Raw genomic sequence first — 10,000 nt, 5'->3', positions numbered from 1 at the left:
TCTTCATCAATTGTCTGCCCCTCGTCTCTCAAAGTCTCGAAGACTTCATATCAATTCCTATATTCAATTGCAAATTTTTCTCTGTGTTCTTCTAAAAGCTTAGTTATATCGAACCTAGGTATTCTATCTACCTTTCTTTTGGGTTTCTTTAGTATTAATTTCAGTGTGGCAATGAGGAGCTAGTTATCACTACCAATATCTGCACCTCTATAGCTTCTCACATTTCTCAGAGGTCTTCTTCTCCCTCCAATAATGGCAATGTGATCTATTTGAATTTTGTAATTGCCACATGGTGAAATCAATGTCTATTTGTAGATTTTCTTGTGTTGAAAAAGAGTACTCCCAATAACTAGATTGTTTGCTGAAGAGAATCTTATGAAATGTGCTCCATTCTCATTTACAACTTTGCTAAGACCATCGAAACCCATCACATTCTTTATCCCTTGATGATTCCTTCCAACTTTAGCATTGAAGTCCCCAATCACAATTTTCATTTGTCTCTCTGGGATCTCATCTATTACACTTTGCAGTTCTTCATGGTATTCATCTTTCCTTTATTCAGAGTAATAATTTGTTGGTGCATAGCAAACTATATTACTCATATTGCACTGCTTTGATTTGAACTTTGCTAGTAACAATTTACTATTTACAGCTTTGTACTCGGTTAATGACTTTTCTATTCTTGCTGTGACATCATTCCTACCCCTTCTCTTCCAACTTCATTTGATCTTTTGGAGTAGATATATATATATATATATATATATATATATATATATATATATATATATATATATAGATAGATAGATATATATATATATATATATATATATATATATATATATATATATATATATATATATATATATATATATATATATATAGATAGATAGATATATATATATAGATATATATATATATATATAGATATATATATATATATATATATATATATATATATATATATATATATATATATATATATGTATATATATATACATATATATATATATATATATATATATATATATATATATCTATATATATATATATATATATATATATATATATATATATATATATATATATATATATATATATTGCCAAGGTCTAAAGATTCCTTATTAATTACCTTAAACATGTTTCACTTAGGGCTAAAATTTCCAAACTACATTGCATAGATTCAATCTCCACTTGTTTTAACCTTCCAATCTGATTCATGGGTCTAACATTCCAGTTTTCAATCTTAAATTTTTCTTTAGTATTTATAAACCGGGATATTCATAGCACCCTTCTATGCCTGGCATTAGACCCATTCTGTCATCTTCTCTTTCCATGACTGACTAAATCCAGAAAGGATTCATTGGCTAGATACATCAAACTTAAGGCAAGTAACCCCTGCCAGTTCATATTAATTCCAGTAAGATTAACCGCCAGGCATCAGGATTAAAGCCAAAGAGAGAGTTTGTCCATCACCTTACACCTAATCCGTCGCCCTCTTGCTAGTGACTTCGTCAAGATTTAGGGGGGAAATTCCTCCACGCCCAAAGGTCACATTACTCAACCAAGTTGCTCATCCGCTTATACGAGTATAACCGTTGGCAAACATGGATTGCTAAGATATACCGACTAGCATGGTCACCCAAATAACGAAGTTCAGAATTTTTACTTAGGTTAAAGATAAGCATTTGAATTAATCATTTTCTTTAAATTTCAGCATTGCCTCTTTCTTGCAGGATTAGGTTTTCATTTGTATCTCAATTTATTGCCCAGTAGGGAATTTTTCATATGAAACATTTTTGTTGCTGATACCAGGTGAAATGAATTTGTTGAAGTTCGAAACATTAGATTTTATATTAAATTATCTTACATTTACATCATATCAAATATTAAGTGTCATATTATTTTTTTCCTGAAAAGATTGGATTTCTTAATGCATTTCCTATTGTAGTTGTTCAGGGAACTTGAGTATTAATGATATCTAAAAATTGCATCAAAGCAAGACTACTTCATTTCCTGAGCGCCAAATTTCCATAAATTAGTTGAGAATAATCCTGTTATTAATTTTACACCGTGTTAGTCCATAACATCCTATTACCAACAACGCTATATTTACAAGGGACTAAGTTTTTTCGTTGCACGCACTACGAGATGTTTTATAAATTAATGATCTTAGAAATGGTCCCAAATGAGTAAATTCATATAATATCAAATACAATTGTAACACATTAGAAATAACAAGTTCAAGTTCTGTTTTTGCCGATTATTGATCAATAATTTCTCTATGATGTGGTATTATGTGTAGTCATTTTCTCGTTGTAACTAGAATACAAGTGGAAATACAATCACAAATACCGTACAGGATTCTTATATGTGTATGGTTAAAGGTTGCCGGCTACTATTAGAAATGGAAATTTTCTCATAATATAGAATGAGGCAATCTGACCAAAAAATAAGTCGATGAATATCTATAGGATAGTTATAGAGAAATAATTTATGTGTGGAAAATTGTTGATTGTTTTTGTAAAGGGATGATTCCCCTGCAAAGCAATAAAATAGTACCGTATGTAAATGTCAGGAAGGTTTGTCTGCTGCTAATCAGATTAGTAAAGGCAATCTCCAACTGCCCAACCTAACTGCCTCGTATCTACTTTAGGTCATTTGAATTCATTGATATGTATTTGATATGTTCACTTCAATAGTGTTGTCTGACATCTTTGTTGAATTTGGAAGATTCCAATGGAAATAAGTAACAACAGCGGCGGATTTAGAGCATTTATTTTTATTATTAGTATTGCTTATAGATTTACAATTGATTGGCATTAATGAATAATGCTTCCATCTTGAATCGATTACCACTGGCCACAGAACACAGGGCTTAAAGGCCGTTCACGAATGGCAGGAGCTAGGGAAAATGACATTGCCCTATCCAGTAGAACAATGTCCTAGAGACTGACTAACATATATACATATGGCGCCCAAGCCCACTCTCCATCCAAGCTAGGACTAAGGAGGCCCAGGCAATGGCTGCTGATGACTCAGCAGATAGACCTATAGGCTCACACATAACCCCATCCTCGGCTCACAAGGATGGTGAGATTGCCGCTGCCAAAGACACTAACGAGTTTGAGCGGGGCTCGACTCCCAGTCTGGCTATCACCAGTCAGGGACGTTACCACATCGGCCACCACAACCCCAAAGAATCTCTAGCGTGAAGACATAATGTCGAGTGGAGAATACATCTGAACTTAATCCAGAATACAGAATTACTATAATAAGCAAAAGGAGACAGGGATAGAAATTACGAAGATGACTTTGGTGTGCTTGATTTTAGGAGGGTTGGTGGAAAGCTTTTATGAAAATAAAAAATAGATTTTGCGAATGAAATAAAGAAAGCAGTTGTACATGCCAAAGACATTCAGATGTTATTCAACATCATTCTCATCACATATATATATATATATATATATATATATATATATATATATATATATATATATATATATATATATATATATATATATATACTGTATATATATATACAGTATATACTGTACATACATACGCGTATGTATGGGTGTATAGTAATGGCAATTATTGCAATAAATATTACCTTGAACAGCCATCAAATAACCTATGGAATTTGTTCAATTCATTCTATTTTCATTTTCCCTATCTGAACCTATTTTACTTCCTACCAAAACCTCAGCCCCCGATCAACTCTTGTTCCAGTGAAATCAGTATTTCAAATGAGAAATGAGGCCCTTTTCACGCCATGGTTAATATTGTTTGATTTCTGCATCGGGGCCATTCTGCACGCCATGCCACGGGTGAAATTGTTTATGCTAGGTTGGAAAAAATAACCTTTTGAGTCATGGATACGAAATTTAAACATTCTTTTGCACAAATATTTTACCCACGGTCCAGGTATCGTGATTGTACTACTGTAGTGATTTAAATAACTCTCATTACTATTGAATTCTGTTTTCAACTCATTATCTGATTCTCAATCAATTTTATTTTTCTAAAAGGCGAGTTAGATGAACAAAGACATAACCCGGAACTACAATACATTATAAAGTAAACAAAGGGAGTCTTCTTGACAAGGGTATTGGTTTATATGATTTTCATCAAAATCCTTGGATTGGTTCTTGATGTATTGTACATACACAAACAAAGGCTAACGTACAAATGCATATTAAAACGGGGAAAATAATTACCTCCTCCAAAATAATCATTTTCCCGCAGTTATCTTGATATTTTCTTGCTATATATAAGTTAATATATTAACCATATTTCAGATATAAGCTCGCTATGAATAAATGCTATTGCATCCACTTGCATATGCAGATTGGGTTTTTAATTTGAATGTGCAATTACAAGTCTATATATTATCACTAATTCTAGACTTAAAAAATGCAAGAATATTGAAAATTTCTATCCATTTTGTAAAATTGGGGTCCAATTCTTCATTGCTGCCACAAACGCTGGGTAGGTCTAGTCAGTTTCGACAAGTATATAACTGGTTTTTTTCGCGAATTGTTACGGAGAAATAACAAAGTAGTAAATAACTATGATTTCAAGAAACAAACAAAATGAAATGCAAATAAGCAGGAGATATTTACCTCGGTATTATAACCTTAGCAAATTTCGTAATATATTTTATTGTGTTCATTCGGTGGTTTATATATATCTTCAAGGTTCTTTTCTCCGATGACATATTGGTTACCTGTTCTTATATTATGTATTTGGATGGGAGGGGTGAAGTAATAGGGCTGATTCAATATTCTCTGTAAGGTGTTCCCGTGAAGAGAGAATTATGAAAACAGTCTTCGTGGGATTTCTTTTTATTTTAAGGTGATTACAATTGATATGGAATTTTCGTTATGAAAAATATTACACTAATACACGTAAACTCAAGAACAGACAGTCTCTCTCTCTCTCTCTCCTCTCTCTCTCTCTCTCTCTCTCTCTCTCTCTCTCTCTCTCTCTCTCTCTCTCTCAAATATATATACAGTGGAACCTCTACACACGAACGTATCTACATCCGAATTTTCAAACACCCGAAGTAAAATTCGAGCAATTTTTCAACTCTACACCCAAATTTTATTTCGACACACGAAGTAAGCAATTTTTGTCGTACCGGTTGTATCCGAATTTTTCGACATGCGAAGTACAATTCGAACACGTTCCTACTCTACACCCGAATTTTTTTTCGACACGCGAAGTAAACAATACCCGTACACGTAGATGGTACTCATAGCGCCGGATGTATTTTTTATTTCCGCCGATAGAAGGCAGCATTTCCACCTCGGAGGGACCTTCAATTAGCGTGGCTTGGAACATTCATCTGTTCTCGTCGGCTTCATGTGGTTGTGCCCTGTGCGTTCTGCTATTAACTGTTTTAATCGTGATATTTTACGTTCATCCTTTTACGGTATTTTACGTAAATCATGGGTCCTAAAAGGCTTAGTTTCCCAAGTGGTAGTGGTAGTGGTGAGAAAAGGAATAAGGAAATGCTTTCTTTAGAAGTAAAGTAAGGAATTATTGAAAAGCATGAGCGTGGCATCCGCGTGAGTGAATTTGCAAAAGAACATCACGACGAACTTACTACAGAGGAGCTCAAGGAACTCCATGCTATGTCTGACCACATGAGTGATGACAAGGAAGGGATCGAGGAGGTAGAACATGTGTTAGGTTCAGCGCAAATAAAAGAGGTGTTAGGAAAATATCAAGACATGGTCGACTTCATCGACAAATACCATCCAAAAAAATTGCAGGTTTGTCGTGTAGTTGCGCAGTTCGATGATGTTTCCCAAACTTATTTTCTAAACATTCTGAAAAGCTGTACCAAGCAACTTTCTATCGATAGCTTCTTTATAAAAATTACGAAGCGAACTCGTGATGAAGAGAAAGGAAGTGGTTCAAAGAAAGCGGCAAAGAGTGAAGCAAAAGAAAGTAAAACAAAGAAAACGGCATTGATTGAAGAGAAAAAAATTCAATAAATTTTAAGTGTAGAGTGAAAGTGATTAAAATTAATCATCAAAAAGAAAAAAAGAAAATGTAAAAAAAAAAATGTAAAATATAAAAACAAAAAAAATATATAAGCTAAGTTAGGTTAAAGTTCACTTAGTGTAAGTTAAAATAAGTTACGGTAGTGTACGTTTATCGTAGTCACCCTCTCTACCTACTCGCCGCCCGTCCGTCTCCTCTCTGCATAGCAAGACCGACACCTGCGCTGAACTTTCTAAGGTAAATTGACGCTAAAAACCCGTTTCTTACTTATTATTTCTTTATAATTCTCCTTTCTTACATGTCTATTATCTAATTTAGTGTGCATTATTGTCATGGCTAATTATGTGTAGTAATTTATTAAGGAGTTATCATAGGTTTTTGGGCTCAACTACGGATTAATCTTATTTCAATGTATTCTTATGGGAAAATTTGTTTCTACAACCGAACATTTTCTGCACCCGAAGTCGGTTGTGGAACGGATTAAATTTGTATGGAGAGGTACCACTGTATATATATATATATATATATATATATATATATATATATATATATATATATATATATATATATATATATATATATATATATATATATATATATATATATATACATAATTATATATATATATATATATATATATATATATATATATATATATATATATATATATGTATGTATGTATGTATATCATCATTATCTCCTCCTACGCCTATTGACGCACAGGGCCCCGGTTGGATTTCGTCAGTCGTCTATATATTGAGCTTTTAGTAATGAATGGAGATTCATCATCCCCTACTCCGCGCTTCTTAGTCCTCTATTATGTAGGCCTGGGTCTTCCAACACTTCTAGTGCCTTGTGGAGCCCAGATGAATGTTTGGTGAACTAATGTCTCTTGGGGAGTCAGTGGCGATTCTAGGACTCTGAAAGTGGGGGGGGCCACTTCAGGGCCAATATAAATTTTGGGGGGGCATTTATTGTTGGTGGCTAGGTGGCACTCTGAAGACAATATTATGTCATTAATGAAATAACAAATGACAATAATAACACCTCAATACTTTCATAACTTGCATTTGTAAAACATATACATGTATGCCTACACAAACATTATGATAATGGAGGTTATTCGTATTACTTAAAAAAAAATATATATGTATTTCTTGCAATATATTTTTAACAAAATCGCAAAAATATGGCAAAAATATCTTCAAAACAAAAATGAATCATGAGTTATGAATGTAATGTAAATATTATGTTGATATTAAAACCCCATGCAAGCATGCATGAAGTAATGCAGTGTTGCCAACAGGGCGAGTTTCCCTTTCCTGAGGTGAAGTAGATTATAGTACGTATATTTAGTGCAGCTTAATTCTACGATTATCATGCCGGCTATCAAATTCATCAACAAAACAGTCTAAATCAATTCCCTCGGCACGTGCACTTTCAATGGACAGTAATGCGATATTACTCAATCTAGCACTGGTCATGGAATTTCTGAGAAATGTTTTCACTAATTTCATTTTTGAAAAACTTCTCTCACAAGAAGCACTGGTAACAGGAAGAGTGACAGATATTAACAATAGTTTGTACAAACAGTCAAATGCAGCCTTATAAGGACTAAGGAATGGCAGGAATTGTGTAATGGATGTAGGCTGTATTGGCTCTTTCGTGAGTAATTTCTTCACCAGAGGGATCTCATATTGTAAATCATTTTGACTGACCGAGTATGCCATTGCATATGCCTTCAAGTCTTCTTCTAACAAGAATGTCTGTCCTCCAGGACAGAGAGCTGAAATACCACAGAAAATTGCATTTGACTCTTTGGAGAAACGACGGTCTAATTCACTAATTAAGCAGTCTAGGACTTCATAGAAAATCCTGATGTGTTGCACATGACATGGAACAGAAGATCCTTGACCACTTGTTTCAAACACGATAAATCCATCAAGCTTACGAGGTTTCTTTACCCGTTTTCTTGTTGTTGTTGGTGTAATGCAGCATTTCCTGCAGAGTTCATTAACCTTCTCAGAGTAATGGTCATTCAAGTCAGAGTTGCGTACATTAACTAAATGTTCATGGAGTGACGAAATTAGATTTGCTGCTTTTCCTAGGTCTGCTTGTTTATCCTGTAGCTGTGTAGACACTTTATTAACTTTTCCAAGAATATCTGTGAAAAATTGCAATAAGTAAACAAACTCTGCATCAATCTGGGCAAGCAAACCGCGAGCGGATACAGCTCGGGCACCAATGTCATCTTCAGAAATTTCCTTCAAAAGTCTCATTATGCATTGCAGACGGAGTAGAGCATTTTCACACGAAGTGGCCCGACACCACCACCTTGTGTCACTGAGATGCTGCAGTTCTCGTACTTGTTCTTTAGGCAACATTTCACGCTGTATCAAAATGAATTTCTCATGAACTACCGAGTTACTAGCAAAGATATAGAGTTCTTCAAGCAAACTAAAGAATTCAGCAGCTTCGGGTACATACTTTGCAACATTTATCAACACTAAATTGAGCCTGTGTCCATAGCAGTGTATATAATATGCAAAAGGAGCTTTATCACGAATTCGTTTCTGAACACCACTAATCCCTCCACTCATCACTGATGCCCCATCAAATCCTAATCCTACAAGAGAAGATTTGTAATCCAACCCCAGTTTATCCAAACTCTTCAAAATAATATCTGTGATAGAGGCAGCATCCAACAAGTCCATCTGAGTGAAAGAAATGAAGCACTCCTGAATACAATTTGCTATTTCATCATAAAATCTAATAACTAATGCCAACTGCTCTGCCTTACTAACATCCTTGGCTTCATCAGCTTGAACAGAAAAGTAATGACATGACCTAACTTTTTCTGCAATTTCTTCCTTCACCATACATGCAAGTGTGTCAATCATCTCATTCTGTATTGCAGAACAAGTGTATTTTTCATTTTTTGGACCACTTTCTACTCTATCAGCTATAATAGGATCACGTTTAGCAGTGAATCTGAGAATCTTACGAACATTTCCTGGATTCAGTTCATCATCACCTTCTCTATGTCCTCTCTGCGAAATGTCTTGTGTTACAGTCAACAGGATTATTTCACCTAATGTCTTTATGTAATGACGATTTTCAAGAACTTTCTTCTGGTATGCCTCACTTATACACTGAGCAATTGATGTTTTATCAGCTTTATTTCGTTGATAGTCCGCCCATGCAATACAAGAAGTTTTGTGGCACTGAGAGGAAATGTGCTTTTCGATGGCACCATCTTTTCCATGTGCTTTCTTCCATCGTCTAAAGCCACTCTTTATGAATGCTTCATCTGCATTGCCATATGTTGGTGGAGCAAAGTGCCTGCATGCAAAACAGAACATTGCATCTCGTTCTTTAGAATATTCAGCCCATTCATATTTGTCGAACCAAGCCCCCACAAAAGACCGAGCATGAGACTTTCCTTCACTATGCCTTGGATACTCTTTTAATCGTACCTGAATAGGATTCTCAGAAGCAGATTGAGAAATGTCAGCTGGTGCAGAATCTTCCTTTTTCTGTTTCTTTGTTGGATGATCATGTGAACTTGATCTTGCAGGATTGCCAATACTTTCACCGTTTCACGATCACAGTCTCCCTCTGACTTCTTAGCAGGTTTATCAGATTCAAGGTTTACTGTCAATGGTGTATCACATTCACTGCGTTTTTTAATTACAAATTTATCCATGATTGTCTATAGTACAATAAAATTATCTGTGATAGTAAGTTCTGAAAAAAAAATAAATTAAATCAAATAATCACACGTAATTCACAATTAACACAACACACCTGTCACCACAGAAAAATGTGATAAAATTTGCGGTTTTGCCGACTACCGACTGGAAGAATAAAAGATGATGACAGCACGCACACACACACACTGTCACACATACACACACACACACACACACACCCACACCCACACCCACATATATATATATATATGTGTGTGTGTGTGGGTGTGTGTGTG

Source organism: Palaemon carinicauda, chromosome 30 (assembly GCF_036898095.1).
Source record: "Palaemon carinicauda isolate YSFRI2023 chromosome 30, ASM3689809v2, whole genome shotgun sequence".
NCBI classification, from domain to species: Eukaryota; Metazoa; Arthropoda; class Malacostraca; order Decapoda; family Palaemonidae; genus Palaemon; species Palaemon carinicauda.
The sequence above is the reverse complement of the archived record's forward strand: the minus strand, read 5'-3'. Positions refer to the sequence as shown.